The sequence below is a fragment of the Gorilla gorilla genome, chromosome 13 (assembly GCF_029281585.2).
Source record: "Gorilla gorilla gorilla isolate KB3781 chromosome 13, NHGRI_mGorGor1-v2.1_pri, whole genome shotgun sequence".
Taxonomy (NCBI): Eukaryota; Metazoa; Chordata; class Mammalia; order Primates; family Hominidae; genus Gorilla; species Gorilla gorilla.
In genome coordinates this window covers 97,288,819-97,307,281 of record NC_073237.2, presented here as the reverse complement: position 1 = coordinate 97,307,281, position 18,463 = coordinate 97,288,819, and the positions used below count along the sequence as shown (strand labels likewise).

At 36.9% G+C, this 18,463-nt stretch overlaps 1 pseudogene; it reads right to left on the bottom strand.

Moving 5' to 3' along the window:
* Positions 1 to 2,345: 2,345 nt before the first annotated feature.
* LOC109023036 (glyceraldehyde-3-phosphate dehydrogenase-like) lies at positions 2,346 to 3,363 on the bottom strand (annotated as a pseudogene).
* Between the last annotated feature and the right edge of the window lie 15,100 nt (positions 3,364 to 18,463).

Below are 18,463 nucleotides of genomic sequence, written 5' to 3'. Positions count from 1 at the left end.
GTATACAGGAGGTCAACATGGCTGGAGCAGAGAGTATAAGGTGGGGGAAAGGGAGTTGGAGCTGGAAGAGGAAAGCAGGAGCCAAGTTGTGAAGGGCCTTGTGTTTCCTACAAGGTTTGGATTTGATTGATCATGATGATATAATGGTAAATCAGACAGCTGTGATCTCTTGTCTGTGAAAACCTACAGCCTGGTGACATTGACTGGACATGGTCAGATTTGCACTTTAGAAAGATCACTCTTCATCTCTGTAGAGAATGTGCTGGATGAGGAAATGAGAAGGTCAGAAGCAGAGAGACCAGTCCTGCTCATGGACATATTCCCAACAGCTAACACCGGGTCTGGTGCATAGTAGATGTTCAATAAATACAAACATGTGGTGGAGTGGAGGTCAAAGATAAACCCTGTTTGTTAGCTCTGTAGTACACCCATCAGCTGCATTCAAAGAAGCCGACCATAAGTTTCTAATAAACACTCAGTCTGTAAGGTTAAATCTTTGCATGTTGTCTTAAATCTCTAGGCTAGTTATTTTCTGTTTCCAAAGCCTATTAATAGGTGTTCCCTTAGGGACCTATAAGAAAAATAACTAACCTCACACACTATTAATCAAACTCACTTTTGTTCACTTTGTCAATATGTACTGAAATTACTGATTTATTATTTTATTACCCTATTCGAACTGTCCTATACAAAATCCATAGATCTACTTTAAAGCCTTTTGCAAACAGCCAGAGTGATCTTTGGGAAAAGCACATGATTTGGAGGCATAAAACCCAGGTTCTACTTCTAGTTCTGCTTCTTACTGGTTCTATGATCACAAATAAATTATCCACCTTTCTGAACATAACTTTTCTTACTGGCAAAACGAATATAACAATACCTAATTCACGTGGTTGAAAAGATTAAATGAGATCATATACATACACATTATTTTGTAAAATCTATGGAATTTTACCACCAAAAGTTTCCTAGAACTGATAAATACTTCAGTAACGTTTCAGGATACAAAATCAATGTACAGAACTCAGTAACATTTCTATACACCAATGAAGTTAAAGCTAAGAGGCAAATCAAGAACACAACCCATTTACAATAGCCACAAAAAATAAAATACCTAGGATGACATCTAACCAAGGAGGTGGAAGATCTTAACAAGGAGAACTACAAAACACTGCTGAAAGGAATTATTGATGACACAAATAAATGGAAAAACACTCCATGTTTATCAATCAGAAGACACAAGATCATTAAAGTGGCAATACTGCTCAAAGCAATCTAGAGAATCAATGCAATTCTTATCAAACTACCAACATCATTCTTCACAGAATTAGGGAACAAAACTATTCTCAATTTCATATAGACTCAAAAAAGAGCCTGAATAGCCAAAGCAATCCTAAGCAAAAGGAAGAAAGCCACAGCCATCACATTACCCAACTTCAAACTATACTATAAGGCTACAGTAACCAAAACAGCATGATACTGGTACAGAAACAGATACATAGACCAATGGAAGAGAATAGAGAACCCAGAAATAAAGTTGTTCACTTATACCCATCTGATCCTTGACAAAGTTGACAAAAATAAGCATTGGGGAAATGACTTACTATTCAATAAATGGTGCTGGGTTAACTCGCTAGCCATATGCAGAAGAAAATGGATCCCTACCTTTTACCATATATAAAAATTAACTCAAGATGTATTTAAGATTTACATGTGAGATCTAAAACTATAAAAATCTTACAAGAAAACCTAGGAAATACCGTTCTGGACATTGGCCTAGAAGAAGAATTTATGACCGAGTCCTCAAAAATGATTGCAACAAAAACAAAAATTGACAAGTAGGACCTAATTAAACTAAAGAGCTTCTGCACGGCAAAAGAAACTATATGTATATTAAAAAAGAGTAAACACACAACCTACAGAAAGGGAGAAAATATTCACAAACTATACACCCAATAAAAGTCCAATTTCCAGAGTCTATGAGGAACTCAAACAATTCAACAAGCAAAAAACAAATAATCCCATTAAAAAGTGGGCAAAGGACATGAAAAGGCACTTCTCAAAAGAAGACATATAAGTGGTCAACAAACATAGGAAAAAATGCTCAATATCACTAATCAAAGAAATGCAAATCAAAACCAATCTCACATAAGTCAAAATGGCTATTTTTTTTCAGAACAGGAGACTTTATTGATGGTACACAACACAGTATGATTCCCTGGGCCCCTCTCTCTTTAGAAGGTATGACATGGAAACTGTGGCAAGGGAGAGTCTCAGTGTGGTGCGGGACTGAGGGCCTCTCTCTTCCTCTGGAGATCTTTCTGGGGCTGGTGGCCTGGAGGTTCTTATTCCTTAGAGGTCATGTAGACCATGAGTTTCACCACCCTGTTGCTATAGCCAAAATCATGGTCATACCAGGAAATGAGCTTGGTATAGTGGTTTTCAAAGGCGATGCTGGCCCCAGCATGGAAGATGGAAGAGTGGGTGCCATTGTTAAAGTTGAAGAAGACAACCTGGTGCTAAGTGTAGCCCAGGATGCTCTTGAGGGGGCCCTCTTATGCCTGCTTCACCTTCTTGATGTAATCATATTTGAAAGCTTTCTCCAGACAGCAAGTCAGATCCATGACTGACACATTGGTGATAGGGACATGGAAGGCCATGCCAGTGAGATTCCCATTCTGCTCAGGGATGACTTTGCACACAGCCTTGGCAGGGCCACTAGATGCAGGGATGATGTTCTGGAGACCCCCAAGGCCATCACGCCAGTTTCCCAGAGGGTCCATCCATAGTCTTCTGGGTGTGGCAGTGTGGCAGTGAAGGCCATGGACTGTGGTCATGAGTCCCTCCATAATGCCAAAGTTGTCATGGATGACCTTGGCCAGGGAGGCTAAGCAGTTGGTAGTGTAGGAGGCATTGCTGACAATCTTGAGGCTGTTTTTGTATTTCTTATGGTTCATGCCCATCACAAATATGGGGGCATCAGCAGAAGGGCCAGAGATGATGACTGTTTTGATTCTCCCCTCTGAGAGGATTCTCCAGCCTTCTCCATGGTAGTGAAGATAATGGTAGACTCTACAACATAATCACTATTGGCATCACCCAGTTTGATTTTGGTGGGATCTCACTACTGGAAGATGGTAATGGGATTTCCATTGATGACAAGCTTCGCATTCTCAGCCTTGATGGTGCTGTGGAACTCGTCATGGGTGGAATCATATTAGAACATGTAAATACCATGTGGTTGAGGTCAATGAAGTAGTCATTGATCATGACAAAATCTACTTTGCCAGAGTTAAAAGCAGCCCTAGAGACCTGGTGTCTAATACAGCCAAACTCATTTACTCCACCCTTCACTTTCTCCATAGCGTCTCAGGGATGTGGCTGGCACTACACAAGATGCAGCTGTCTGTTGAATGGGAGAAGCAGAGAGCCAGAATGGCTGCTATTAACAATCAAAAAATAACATATGCCAGCAAGGCTGTGGAGAGAAGCGAAAACTTATACACTGTTGGTGGGAATATAAATCGGTTCAGCCATGTGGAAATTGGTGATTCTCAAAGTTTAGAGATTTCCCAAAGAACTCAAAACAGCACTACCATTTAACCTAGCAATCCCATTACTGGGTATATACGGAAAGGAAAATAAATTGTTCTATCAAAAAGATACATGTACTCATAAGTTCATCACAGCACTATTCACAATAGCAAAGACATGAAATTTACCTGGGTACCCATCAACAGTGGACTGGAAAAGGATGACGTGGTACACATATACCATAGAATACTACACAGCCATAAAAAGAACAAAATAATGTCTTTTGCAGCAACATCAATGCAGCTGGAGGCCATTATCTTAAACAAATTAACAGAGAAACAGAAAACCAAATGCCATTTGTTCTCACTTGTAAGTGGGAGCTAAACATTGGGTACACATAGACATAAAGATGGGAACAATACACACTGAGGATTTCTAGAGGATAGCGGGAGGAAAGAGGGGCAATGGCTGAAAAACTCTCTATTGGGTACTGTGCTCACTACCTGGGTGACAGGATCATGTGTACCCCAAACCTCAGCATCATGTAATATGTCCATGTAGCAAACCTGTATATGTACCTCTCAAATCTAAAATAAAAGTTGAAATTATTTTTAAAAATCTACAGAGCTATTGATATAAATACAGTGTCATTGAAGTTATTATAAAAATAATTTTTTTTTTTTTTTTACTTTTTTTATTATACTTTAAGTTTTAGGGTACATGTGCACATTGTGCAGGTTAGTTACATATGTATACATGTGCCATTCTGGTGCACTGCACCCACTAACTCGTCATCTAGCATTAGGTATATCTCCCAATGCTATCCCTCCCCCCTCCCCCAACCCCACAACATTCCCCAGAGTGTGATATTCCCCTTCCTGTGTCCATGTGATCTCATTGTTCAATTCCCACCTATGAGTGAGAATATGCAGTGTTTGGTTTTTTGTTCTTGCGATAGTTTACTGAGAATGATGGTTTCCAATTTCATCCATGTCCCCACAAAGGACATGAACTCATCATTTTTTATGGCTGCATAGTATTCCATGGTGTATATGTGCCACATTTTCTTAATCCAGTCTATTATTGTTGGACATTTGGGTTGGTTCCAAGTCTTTGCTATTGTGAATAATGCCGCAATAAACATACGTGTGCATGTGTCTTTATAGCAGCATGATTTATAGTCCTTTGGGTATATACCCAGTAATGGGATGGCTGGGTCAAATGGTATTTCTAGTTCTAGATCCCTGAGGAATCGCCACACTGACTTCCACAATGGTTGAACTAGTTTACAGTCCCATCAACAGTGTAAAAGTGTTCCTATTTCTCCACATCCTCTCCAGCACCTGTTGTTTCCTGACTTTTTAATGATTGCCATTCTAACTGGTGTGAGATGATATCTCATAGTGGTTTTGATTTGCATTTCTCTGATGCCCAGTGATGATGAGCATTTTTTCATGTGTTTTTTGGCTGCATAAATGTCTTCTTTTGAGAAGTGTCTGTTCATGTCCTTCGCCCACTTTTTGATGGGGTTGTTTGTTTTTTTCTTGTAAATTTGTTTGAGTTCATTGTAGATTCTGGATATTAGCCCTTTGTCAGATGAGTAGGTTGCGAAAATTTTCTCCCATGTTGTAGGTTGCCTGTTCACTCTGATGGTAGTTTCTTTTGCTGTGCAGAAGCTCTTTAGTTTAATTAGATCCCATTTGTCAATTTTGGCTTTTGTTGCCATTGCTTTTGGTGTTTTGGACATGAAGTCCTTGCCCATGCCTATGTCCTGAATGGTAATGCCTAGGTTTTCTTCTAGGGTTTTTATGGTTTTAGGTCTAACGTTTAAATCTTTAATCCATCTTGAATTGATTTTTGTATAAGGTGTAAGGAACGGATCCAGTTTCAGCTTTCTACATATGGCTAGCCAGTTTTCCCAGCACCATTTATTAAATAGGGAATCCTTTCCCCATTGCTTGTTTTTCTCAGGTTTGTCAAAGATCAGATAGTTGTAGGTATGCGGCATTATTTCTGAGGGCTCTGTTCTGTTCCATTGATCTATATCTCTGTTTTGGTACCAGTACCATGCTGTTTTGGTTACTGTAGCCTTGTAGTATAGTTTGAAGTCAGGTAGTGTGATGCCTCCAGCTTTGTTCTTTTGGCTTAGGATTGACTTGGCGATGCGGGCTCTTTTTTGGTTCCATATGAACTTTAAAGTAGTTTTTTCCAATTCTGTGAAGAAAGTCATTGGTAGCTTGATGGGGATGGCATTGAATCTGTAAATGACCTTGGGCAGTATGGCCATTTTCACGATATTGATTCTTCCTACCCATGAGCATGGAATGTTCTTCCATTTGTTTGTATCCTCTTTTATTTCCTTGAGCAGTGGTTTGTAGTTCTCCTTGAAGAGGTCCTTCACATCCCTTGTAAGTTGGATTCCTAGGTATTTTATTCTCTTTGAAGCAATTGTGAATGGGAGTTCACTCATGATTTGGCTCTCTGTTTGTCTGTTGTTGGTGTATAAGAATGCTTGTGATTTCTGTACATTGATTTTGTATCCTGAGACTTTGCTGAAGTTGCTTATCAGCTTAAGGAGATTTTGGGCTGAGACAATGGGGTTTTCTAGATATACAATCAAAATTGATAGACCGCTAGCAAGACTAATAAAGAAAAAAAGAGAGAAGAATCAAATAGACACAATAAAAAATGATAAAGGGGATATCACCACCGATCCCACAGAAATACAAACTACCATCAGAGAATACTACAAACACCTCTACGCAAATAAACTAGAAAATCTAGAAGAAATGGATACATTCCTCGACACATACACTCTCCCAAGACTAAACCAGGAAGAAGTTGAATCTCTGAATAGACCAATAACAGGAGCTGAAATTGTGGCAATAATCAATAGTTTACCAACCAAAAAGAGTCCAGGACCAGATGGATTCACAGCCGAATTCTACCAGAGGTACAAGGAGGAACTGGTACCATTCCTTCTGAAACTATTCCAATCAATAGAAAAAGAGGGAATCCTCCCTAACTCATTTTATGAGGCCAGCATCATTCTGATACCAAAGCCAGGCAGAGACACAACCAAAAAAGAGAATTTTAGACCAATATCCTTGATGAACATTGATGCAAAAATCCTCAATAAAATACTGGCAAACCGAATCCAGCAGCACATCAAAAAGCTTATCCACCATGATCAAGTGGGCTTCATCCCTGGGATGCAAGGCTGGTTCAATATACGCAAATCAATAAATGTAATCCAGCATATAAACAGAGCCAAAGACAAAAACCACATGATTATCTCAATAGATGCAGAAAAAGCCTTTGACAAAATTCAACAACCCTTCATGCTAAAAACTCTCAATAAATTAGGTATTGATGGGACGTATTTCAAAATAATAAGAGCTATCTATGACAAACCCACAGCCAATATCATACTGAATGGGCAAAAACTGGAAGCATTCCCTTTGAAAACTGGCACAAGACAGGGATGCCCTCTCTCACCGCTCCTATTCAACATAGTGTTGGAAGTTCTGGCCAGGGCAATCAGGCAGGAGAAGGAAATAAAGGGTATTCAATTAGGAAAAGAGGAAGTCAAATTGTCCCTGTTTGCAGACGACATGATTGTATAAAAATAATTAAGAAAATAATTGTACATTATAATTAAAATGAGTATGCCCCCATTTCTTGACAAGTAGCTCTTCTCTCACTAGTATGGTTTACCTAGGATTATAGATTTACTTACATCCAGACTCTAAAGGGATGACTTAAAGGAATCACAGTAAGAAACAAGAATTGTGAATATGCCAGTTTCACACTCCTGGGGTCTAATTTGGTCTCCCTGCTTAGACCAAACCCGGAGGATGATTAAGAAGATATTCACCCAAGGAAAGAATGCAGCAACAGGTCCATAGAGAATATAAAAGGCTGTAGTTTGTGTAAAGGAATCATACTCTGGAAAACATAAGGAAACTATGAGGATAAAGTCACTTGTTGAAATTTGAGGAGATTCTTCACTGTTAAATCTAGAATGATAGAAAAGTGAGAAGCCACTAACACCAGTCTGAGAAGGAGTCATATCTTGCTTATATAGTCCCCAAGTACAAGTGGGTATTTATTAACGCTGTATGCTGCAAATACAAACAAGGAATAGAGGTAAGCCATGATACTTTGGGGAAACACTATCCTTATCTCAAAAGGAAAATAACCCACAAAAACAAAAAGGAAGCTTCTTAGCCTAATTCTTCATCGATTTCTAGTTCATTTCTAATTCATAATAATTTACATTTTCATGGAATTTGCACATAATATTGCCAGAGCCATTATGTTTATTGCTACAAATGGATTGAATCTGTATAATTTATACTTTCTTTCCAACATCTTTTATTCACTCCTCAGAGCATAACTGGCTAAGAAGAGTAGTCAAATATTCCTGGAGAAGCTGTTTGCTATTCCTTAGCACTTTCTTGAGAAATGTATATGCCTCCTAGTCCCCAATTACATATAAATATATTATGTCAAATATATATATACATATATTCACTATGTAGTGCTATTTTCCATAATTAATATACCTTAGTCCACCTCTGAAGAGAAACATTTACTAATTCATCCCTTAGGAAGGCATATTTCTAGCTGAAGAAAGCCTACACTTAACCACCATTGCGTGTAAAGTTCTAAGCACAAGGCCTGGCACAGAGAAAACCCTCAATACAAGTAAACTATTATTATTGCTGTTGTTTAATTGTACCCTTCTTAAAGTGTGAAGTAGAAATTTGTGCATGGCAAGAGTATGCCCTTCCTTTCCCAAGCACCTCATTAAAAATCACCTCATTAACATTTGGCTATCTCCCCAGGTGCTGCAGGCCTGCAACTTCCCACATAATCAGGGGACAAAATTTTATTCTGAAAAAAATTTTCTTTTGTGTGATGCACTATTTTCCAGATGACCCAAATTGAAAATATAAAACTCTCCCCCAAAACGCAAGGCTGAGCCTTGTGACAGTTCTACTTTATGGAGTAGTGGAGTAAGCTTAGGCTATGGAAAACTGGATTCAAATTCTTGTGCAACCATTTACTTAAAGTAACCTCATATAAACTATTTCTCTCTCTGAACTTTGAGTTCATCTTCCGTAAAATGAGGATATTAATACTCATTAATGGTTGATGTAAAAATTAAATAATGTATTTTTAATAAATATATATCCTCTTATATCTTGTCTGGCATAAGGTAGGTGCCCATCAAATCCTAGCCTTCTTCCTATTTGAGTTTCTTGAAATTATGAGGTTGAAGGCTATAAAGACTTTCTAACAGGTCTTAATGAAGTTTTATTTGCTGTGTACTAGAAGTCAGCCCAGAATATCAGTCTAGTTTCTCCTAAAGCTGGGTTATATCAATTTCTGAGTGATGATGAGATGTGCCCGTGTTTCCAGCTGGCATTTTAGCTGACATACCTGGGCTTGTGGATCCTGATTGGTTTACTTTTCCAAGTGAACGCTTGTTTCAGGCAAACAGTATCAACTCAACATAAGTAATCTCTGTCTCTTCTTCTATGGATCTTGCCTCCAGGGCCTGCTGCAGATTTTTCAGAATGGCTTCTATGCCCTCTGGGGTCCATTTCTATTTTGGAAACAGCCAAAAATCGTTTGAACCCAGACAACAAGGCAGGGGAACAAGCTCACGTAACAAATTTAAAAAATGTTTTCGGCATTGGCGATAGGATTGCCTCCCAGGACGATGACTTTAAAAACCTACAGCTGGGTGCATCCATGGGTGTGTTTACAAAACAAAAGAGTCTCTGTGCCTTTTCAAAAAGTATTTTCCAGTAGGGAAAATAAATGCATACCACTGTCAGTACATTAGGATGATATTACAGTGTTTTCCAACAATTTAGAAATTAAAATCATACACAGCGGCTATGACTCATATACAGTGGATGTGAACCAGAAGAACGCTTGTAAGAGAAACAGATGTGACTTGGATGAACTTGGGGAAGCAGACCTAGATTTTGACACTATTTGGTAAGTGGATATCTAATTAATTACACGTGAAGAGGAGGGAAATATGAAGCGCCAGAAGTTGGCAGCGTTTTACTCATCCCTGTCCAGGCTGACAAGCATATACTCTCCCATCATTGGAAAGGTGAATTCTGCGGCAGAGCTGGATGATTTATTGGGTTTCCCTTAGCCACAATAAAATGTCTCTCAAGACTTGCCACCTTCATTTTCTCTGATTCTCAGTTAGGAAAGTGACCTTCTGATAACACTGGAAGTGTTATCAGGGTGCAGGCTAACCCAGGGCCACAGCGAACTCTCCCAAAAAATCATACATTATAACGAACCTCACAAAACCCCAGCCCATCTTCTGTCAAAAGTCACCCCTTTTGCCTACAAAATATGCGCATTACTGGAAATCTAAGATTGCAGAAAATTATTCAGAAAATCAAAATCATCTTAAACTCACAACCCAAAGATAATCACTGTTACCATGTTGGTTTATTTCATCTGAACTATTTTTTTTACATTGCTGAGATCAAATCGTACATTCAGTTTTCTATGTTGTTTTTTAATTAAGCATTAAAAATAGATATTTCTTTAATTATCATAAAATATTCATAAATATAACCATTAAAATTATATAATATCTTATCAAGCGAATTTTTCTCTATTAATCCTCTATTGCTGGATATATTGGGTGGTCTCTAAATTTTTGTTGTTGTCTTTTTTTTTTTTTTTTTTGAGATGGAGTCTCGCTCTGTCGCCCAGGCTGGAGTGCAGTGGCGCGATCTGGGCTCACTGCAAGCTCCGCCTCCCGGGTTCAGGCCATTCTCCTGCCTCAGCCTCCCGAGTAGCTGGGACTACAGGTGCCCGCGACCACGCCCGGCTAATTTTTTTTTTGCATTTTTAGTAGAGACGGGGTTTCACTGTGTTAGCCAGGATGGTCTCGATCTCCTGACCTCGTGATCTGCCCGCCTCGGCCTCCCAAAGTGCTGGGATTGTTGTTGTCCTTTTGTAAAGAATACTGTAATAAGCATATTACTGCAAAAAGGCTTATTCTCTATTTGGGAGTATTTCCTTGGTTCAAGTCCTCACAGTTAATTTTTAATCTGACTTATCTCCTTGTTTCTATATTTAATTGCCTATTGAACTCCTCCATTCTAAAATTAACATGGTTGAAGCAGAGCAGTACTGAGGGTGAGACCATCCCTCGCCTCAGTCTAGGCACATTAAAGTATTTTCGGCTTCAAGAGAGACCAATCTTAAAGCATGAGCCAGGGAATTGCTGACAGGGGAAAGTGACAAGGATTGATGGGAGTGGGAAGTTGGTGGGGGAGGGAGAAATGGTAGCCCTCATCTTGTCCTTTAAAATCTGGGCCTATAGATCTTTGCTATGTAAACTTCGACACCAGTCAGAGCATGTAACACTTCACTCTATTTCAAAATGTATTAGCTCCTTTATTACCTTGTCAATCCTCAGAATAGTCCTGGTTCTGGACTATAATAACTTCTAATATCAATCCCATTTTACTGAGACTCAGAAACAGCTTGTCCAAAGCCAGATAAATAATAAAGTTGTACTCAAATCCAGATCTGTTCACTGAGTTTGTAACATTTCTACCTCACAGTGATGTTTCCTCTCCAGTAGTTGTGTCGGGGTGGAAAAGAAAATTAACCAGGCTACTAGATCTTTTATTCTTTGTGAATGTGTTCAAGGGGCAATGATGGCAGGCATCAATCTGTAATTCTAACAAACACAGTTTAAAATCCCACATGGACTATCTCACACATTGATCCACCTGAGACACCCCAGTTTGAGTGATGATAGAAACAGATGGAAATTTGCAGTAGTTATGGGAGATTATATATGTTCTGGGAGCTCAGAAGGTCTAAGCACTTCACTATCTATAATTGAAAATGTACTGGAGCAAATGGAAGCTTGTGATCCCACATATATTTTATCAGATGCTTTGGACATTAAAGGAATTCTTGGGAAAATTATAAATTGGAACGCCAGTCACGTAGCTTGAACAGAAAAAAAATCATACTTAGTCTTTGGAAAGAAAAGAATAAATTGGCCATAAAATAATTCATAATAGACTTGCAGCTAGAATTGGTTATGAGAGAGTAATATGGTATAAAAGATAAGAAATAGAATTTCAAAAATGCATGGGAGCCATTGCTAATTCTTTATACAGGAGCAAGAAGAATTGTATGGTGACAGTTAATTATTCTGAATGGAATGCAAAAGAAGACAAAAATAAGCATTAAGAGTATAACATAAGTCACATGAGGGAGAAATGGAGGAAATACATTTTTCTTTATCTCCAATTCTATAGGAAGGAAATTCCACTCAAAGGAAAACCAACAAATTGCTTTCACAATAAAAAGTACTATGCAAACATAAAAAAGTGCCTCCATTTTCTCATTTCATAAAGAGAGGGACTCTTACACAAAGAACTTGAGAGCCAATTTTAGTAAAAGGTAGAGGTATATTATTTAATTAAATACTGTAAAGGTACTTTCAGACAAAATGGTGGCAAGGGCTGTCCTTACCCCAAAATTCCCAATAAAATGTCCAACAAAGTGTATAAATAGAGTCTACACATTAGAAATCAGCAAAGGGTTCCTGACAGAATAGACAAAATGGACCAGATTAATGGAAACCATTAAAGAACGACCTGAGATGAATTACTGAGAAAGAATAGCATACCTGGAAAGCAAATGGGAGAAAGCCCCAGCTTGAAGGGTAAGAGCTTGAGAACAAGAGTTGGCTGTGTTGCTGGTGGGAAATGTAACACGTGAAACATTTGTGGACCGGCAGCAATGGGCACAATACTGAAGACCACTATAGAGATTTGCACTGGGTGAAAATGTGTAAAACAAATAGATGTGGGTTTTGTGTGGGGTATGGTATGTGTGCATGCATGTGTTACAGAGAAGACTTCTATGGGGTTCCACCTTATAACAATAGTAAATAAAAGAAAGTCCAATCTTTGTTTAGGGCTGATAATCTGCTTCTTCACTCCTCTTTGTTCTTTTTTCCAATCTGCACCTAAATTTCCATCCATAAAAAATTCAGACAGGAACACACAGGCTCTCTAATGGAACCACCTGAGTTCTATCCCCAATAGGGGTAAGAATATATTAGCACAAGGGAGCTATGAAAAAAAATTCCACTGTTCAAAGAAAAGAGGAAATTGGAAGGTATGTTTCTTTTCTTATGCTGTCTTCATCAGGTTTTTGTGTCAGAGTTATCTTATAAAATGAATTGGAGAACTTACACCTTTTTCCATGAGCAAGAACAGTATAACTATAGTAGCATAGGAATGACCCATTTAAAAGGTTGGCTAAAAACTCAGTTGTAAGAAAGTCTATACCCAGTGCTATTATAGGGGAGAACTCTTGGACAATCTTTGCCAATTTTCCTTCTTTTTAAACTTATTTAAATTTCTTTTTAAGTTATTTTTTCCTTTCGATTTATTGCATCAAATTTGTGTGGGACTTCCCTCAAAAATAGAGACAGTACCAGCCCTGTTTTAAAACTTTTATTCTGAAATTGACAGTCACTTTTGGAGGCCCCACCCCATACCACATCACACATTAATTTTGAGTGGGGGTAGTAAAATAACGGGCAGAAAAGATTTTTTAAAGTTTTTCTTAATTTTATTGTAATTTTAAATATATAGATTTTTAGGTTGGTGTAAAAGTAATTGCAGTTTTCACCATTACTTTTACTTTTGCACCAACCCAATACATGATTCCAAACTCAAAAGATTCAAAAATGTATAAAGTCCTCACTTGACATTGTTGATAGGTTCTTGGAAATTGTGACTTTCAGCAAAACAACAAAAAATGAAACCAGTTTTTTTCTCATCAATGTTATAATGAAATAGGTTGAACAAAATGACAATATTCGAGAACCTGTTGTGCATCATTTTGCTTAAAGTCACAGTTTCCAAGAACCATCTACAATGTTAAGGGAGGACTTACTGTACACAAAAAGTCCCACATTTTTGTCCACAAGCTACTTGGTTCCATTACCAAGACACGATTTATTGTATATTCTGAAATGATTTGTAAAGTTTTATTTTTTGACGTTAATAATTACAGCTTCTAATTAATAGTTGATGTTTCTAGCTTACTTCTCATTCTTTTTATTTTCAAGTGTATGTGTTTCCATGCTTACAGTCCTTTGGGATGCCACAGGCTCTGGGTCTAATCACTGTGCTTGTAGTGCCCAATTGGCAACAGGGTCCTAGAGTAGATTTGTTTCTAACAACTCTGCATTCCATTTGCACCTCTCCCCAGTGACTCCCACCAGCAGCGACACCACCACTATGCCCTCTCTGTGCCCCGGGCAGACAATGAGCCAGAAAAATCTGTGACTTGGATTTTTAAAAAAATCTCAAGGACCATTTCTTAAAGAATGGTACTTCAAATCTTCTGCTCTTGGTCAAAGTCTTATCACTTCCACTCCCCCATTTCCAGAGAAAATGTTGGAAGATGGTAGAAATTGACATTTGGGATTGTGTGAGGTTAAACAGGTTTATAAGATTTACAGTACTTACATTCTTCCCAGAGTAAGCACCAGGTAGCTATCCCAGAGCTCTCTTGCAAAGCATTTTACTTCAAGTTAAAATTTCTAAGAACCTATCAACAATGTCAAATGAGGACTTACTTTATACGTTTTTTAATCTTTTGAGTTTGAAATCACGTATTAGGTTGGTGCAAAAGTAAAAGTAACGGAGATATATATATATATCTCCATATCTATCTATCTATAGATATATCTATCTATCTATATCTATATATCTATCTATATCTATCTAAAGATATAGATATAGATATAGATATCTCCATTACTTTTACTTTTGCACCAACCTAATACATGATTCCAAACTCAAAAGATTAAAAAGTGTATAAAGTAAGTCCTCACTTGACATTGTTGATAGGTTCTTAGAAATTTTAACTTAAAGCAAAATGCTTTGCAAGAGAGCTCTGGGATGGTTACCTGGTGCTTACTCTGGGAAGAATGTAAGTACTGTAAAAAAAAAAAAAAAATATATATATATATATATATATATATATAGAGAGAGAGAGAGAGAGAGAGAGAGAGAGAGAGAGAGGGAAGGAGAGAGAGAGAGGGAGATACCCCTAAGTATGTGGTATGTTTGGAATTACACCCAACAAGATCTTAAAAGTGATAGTCCCTGGATCACAGAATTATGGAAGTATTTTTTCCTTAATTCTACATTCTAGTTTTTCCATAGTAAAAATGAATAACTTGTGTTTAAAAATGAATTAAGAGAAAAATGTGTTCATGCTTTAAACTAAAGATTATACTGTAAGAGATTTATTCAGATGTAGTAATTAATAGGGACCACAAAAGCTGGGATATGGGGATGTTTATCACAATATTTGTCTTTTTTAGTTTTAATTGAAAACTACTTCAACACAAAAAATTCTACCCAGAGTACCTAGATACCAGTCACCTGCGCATAGATAACAATTACCTATAGAGCCCTGCACCCAGGTTAATCATGTATTAAGATTTTGCCATTTTTGCTTCAGATCTTTCTATAAAAAATAAAATATTACATTCAAAATCAACACTTAATCATCCAAATTCCCTGCCTCCTCAGTGTTAACAATCCTCATGAAGTTTCTGGGTAGCCTTCCCATTCATGTTTTTGTACCTTTTTTAATAGGTGTACATCTCTTCAACAGTACATAGTATTTGGGGGCAATTATAAAATTTACATGAATCATGTCTTTCTGTATGACTATACCATAAGTTCCTTTTTAATAAAGCATTGTTTCAAGATTTATCCACACTGATGTATATAAATTTATTTTGATTGATGTTACTCTATTAATGTATCATAATATATTTATCTATTATTTTATTAGTGCACAGTTTAAATTACTTAACAGTTTTTCATTATTAAAATGATCACCGAAAGACATCCTTGTACATGTCTCTTTGCACATATGCCAAAGCTTATCTCCGTATATACCTAGATGGAGAATTGCTAATCCCCAGGTAGATACATCAACTTTCTAGACGTTGCTAAATTACTCTGCAAAGTTAGTGAAGCAATTTATACTCCCACCACCTACATATGGGAGTTCCTGCTTCCCCATATGTTCATCAATAATTGATTTCACCTTTTTTTTTCTGGCCAGGCATATGGGCATAAAATGGTAACCCATTTTATTTCTCTTCTTCAATAGCTAAAATGTTATTTATAGTTTCATATAGTTTTTGACCATTTGGATCTCATTATTTGTACAGTTCCTGCATATATCCTTTGCATATTTTTCTACTGGGTTATGTTATCTCTCTTTTAAATATGTAAAACTTTTTATATATTCTGGTTACTAATTATTTGTCAGTTATAGGCATGAAAGTGTTCTTTCAGTCGTGACTTGACTTTTCATTTTGCTTATTTTTTTTATATAGAATGTTTTCATTTTAGTCAAATATACCTATGTCTTTCTTGATAGTTGTGCTTTTGGTATCTTAAGAAATTATCCAATATCCTGCCATCATTTGTTTTTCCTGTGTCTGAAGATAACTTTACAGAAGCCAGTGCTCCCCTGCTCCTTCTGCCAGTGGACTGAGTTGGAGAAACCACTCTGCCCAGTGCAGTGTCTACTATATCTGATTCTGAAGACATCAAGGCTCTCAGGTAGTACAGCTCTCTCCTCCTTCATTTATAAAGTATCTCCTCAGAGAGTCTTAGTTATTATATGGCATTTTGTGACTTTAAAAAATTTAGTAAATATCAAATACTAAGACTTTTGGAGTGGTACAAGAAAAGCAGTTGAGGGTCAAGAGGCCTTTACTCAGACACCACTCTTATGACAGCAGAAACCATGGCACAAAATACAATATTTTTATTAGTATAATATCCAGCCATAAAAAAGGATGAGTTCATGTCCTTTGCAGGGACATGGATGACACTGGAAACCATCATTCTCAGAAAACTCACACAAGAACGGAAAACCAAACACCACATGTTCTCACTCATAAGTGGGAGTTGAACAATGAGAACACATGGACACAGGGAGGGGAGCATCACACACCAGGGCCTGTCGGGGGGGGGGGACTAGGGAAGAGATAACATTAGGAGAAACACCTAATGTAGATGAGGGGTTGATGGGTGCAGCAAACCACCACGGCACATGTATACCTATGTAGCAAACCTGCACGTTCTGCACATGTATGCCAGAACTTAAAGTATAATAAAAAATAATAAAAATATCCACCAACTATAACTCCCTCACAAAACATGTAATGCAAACTTTAAATTCAAGCATGCTTATAGAAGTTCAAATAGTTTTACGCTTACCTAGAACTATTAATATTCTTATTTAACAAATACACATGAATAGTTGACATTTATATAGAGACGAAATAACGGTTCTTGTAGGAACAAAGAAGTTTCAGCATTCTGAAAACGTTGATTTTTTTCTTTCAAGTGTAACTTTAAATAAGAAACACAAAGTTATACCAACAATATTACAAGGATGAAAAACAGTAAAAGCCAAAATCGAACAATCTCCAGATATTCTGCCCCTTGAGAAAATTTATACAAGAAAAACTTTAGGTGACAAGTACCGCCAAAGGCTCTTAGAATTAACTTCAGCATTATCAGGACTCTTCTGCAATCACTACCAAAATGCAGTATTCATTTTATGATCTCATATGTAGAGTATAAAAAAAGTCAAACTCATAGAAATAGAGAATAAAATGGTGGTTACCAGAGATCTAGTCAAAAGACTAAAATTGTCAATTACATACGAGGAACTATTTCAAGGGTGCTATTGTACAGCATGGTGACTAAAGTTAATAACGATATATTTGAAAATTGCTAGGAGAATAGATTTAAAGTGTTCTTACTGCAAAAAATAAGTAATTCAGATAATGCATATGTTAAATAGCTTGATTTAGCCATTCCACAATGTATATATATAACAAAACATCATGTTATACACCATAAATAGATATAATTTTACTTGTCAATTAAAAATAAATAAATGCATACATATATAAAATGCAGTAGTCATAAGGGGGAGAAAGGCATTGAAAATACGTAAAATTCCTGAATCAGAAACAACCACGAAGTCTCTTTGAAGTCAAAGTGTTGATAATTACATTTAGAATGACCATGAGAGGGGTATTTTCATAGTGAAGAAAATATATATGTCCTATCATGCCTGGAACAGAGTAAATATGTAACAAATGAAAATTTTCATTATTTTTAAAATTACTACAGTCAACAAAGAAAAACAGAACCAAATCTGAGGGAGCAGAGGGCAAATTATTATATCAATTCTGCAAACAACAGCATTATTTCCTCTGACATAGACTGCACAACAAATGAAGACTCTAAAACAGATTCTAGTTTCAGTGAATGTATGAAGAATGATTTTGATGTCACTCTAAAATAGAGACAAGTGAAAAATATAAAAGATGAGTAAAAGAATGATGAGACCTTTCCTAAATCCAAATTTAATATTGTGACTTTAACCAGTCACTTAACTCTATTCTGACAACTGTCACAATAAGAGTTCTGTCCATTCTGAAGGTAAAGCATAAAGCCGCATACACATTTAGTCTTTAGTTGCAATTCAGAGGACCCCGTTCACTCCACCTTCAGTGTAAAGAAGCAGATGGCTTCTTTAATTTAGTTTCCTAATTATACATTCTGTCCTCAAGTGTATAATTTGTCCTGTTTATCAAGAGTTAAACCTCTGCATCCAAGTGTTCCTTCCAACTAAGAGAATGAAAAGGAAATCTTCTCTCATTAAGGAAATTACAGGTTTTGAAGTATGTTGATGTTTGAAGAGAATATTGTAACATAATACAGTTCTTTACCATTTTATGTAAAAGTTTCTAAATTATTCTGTAATTACCTTGTTTAAAAAT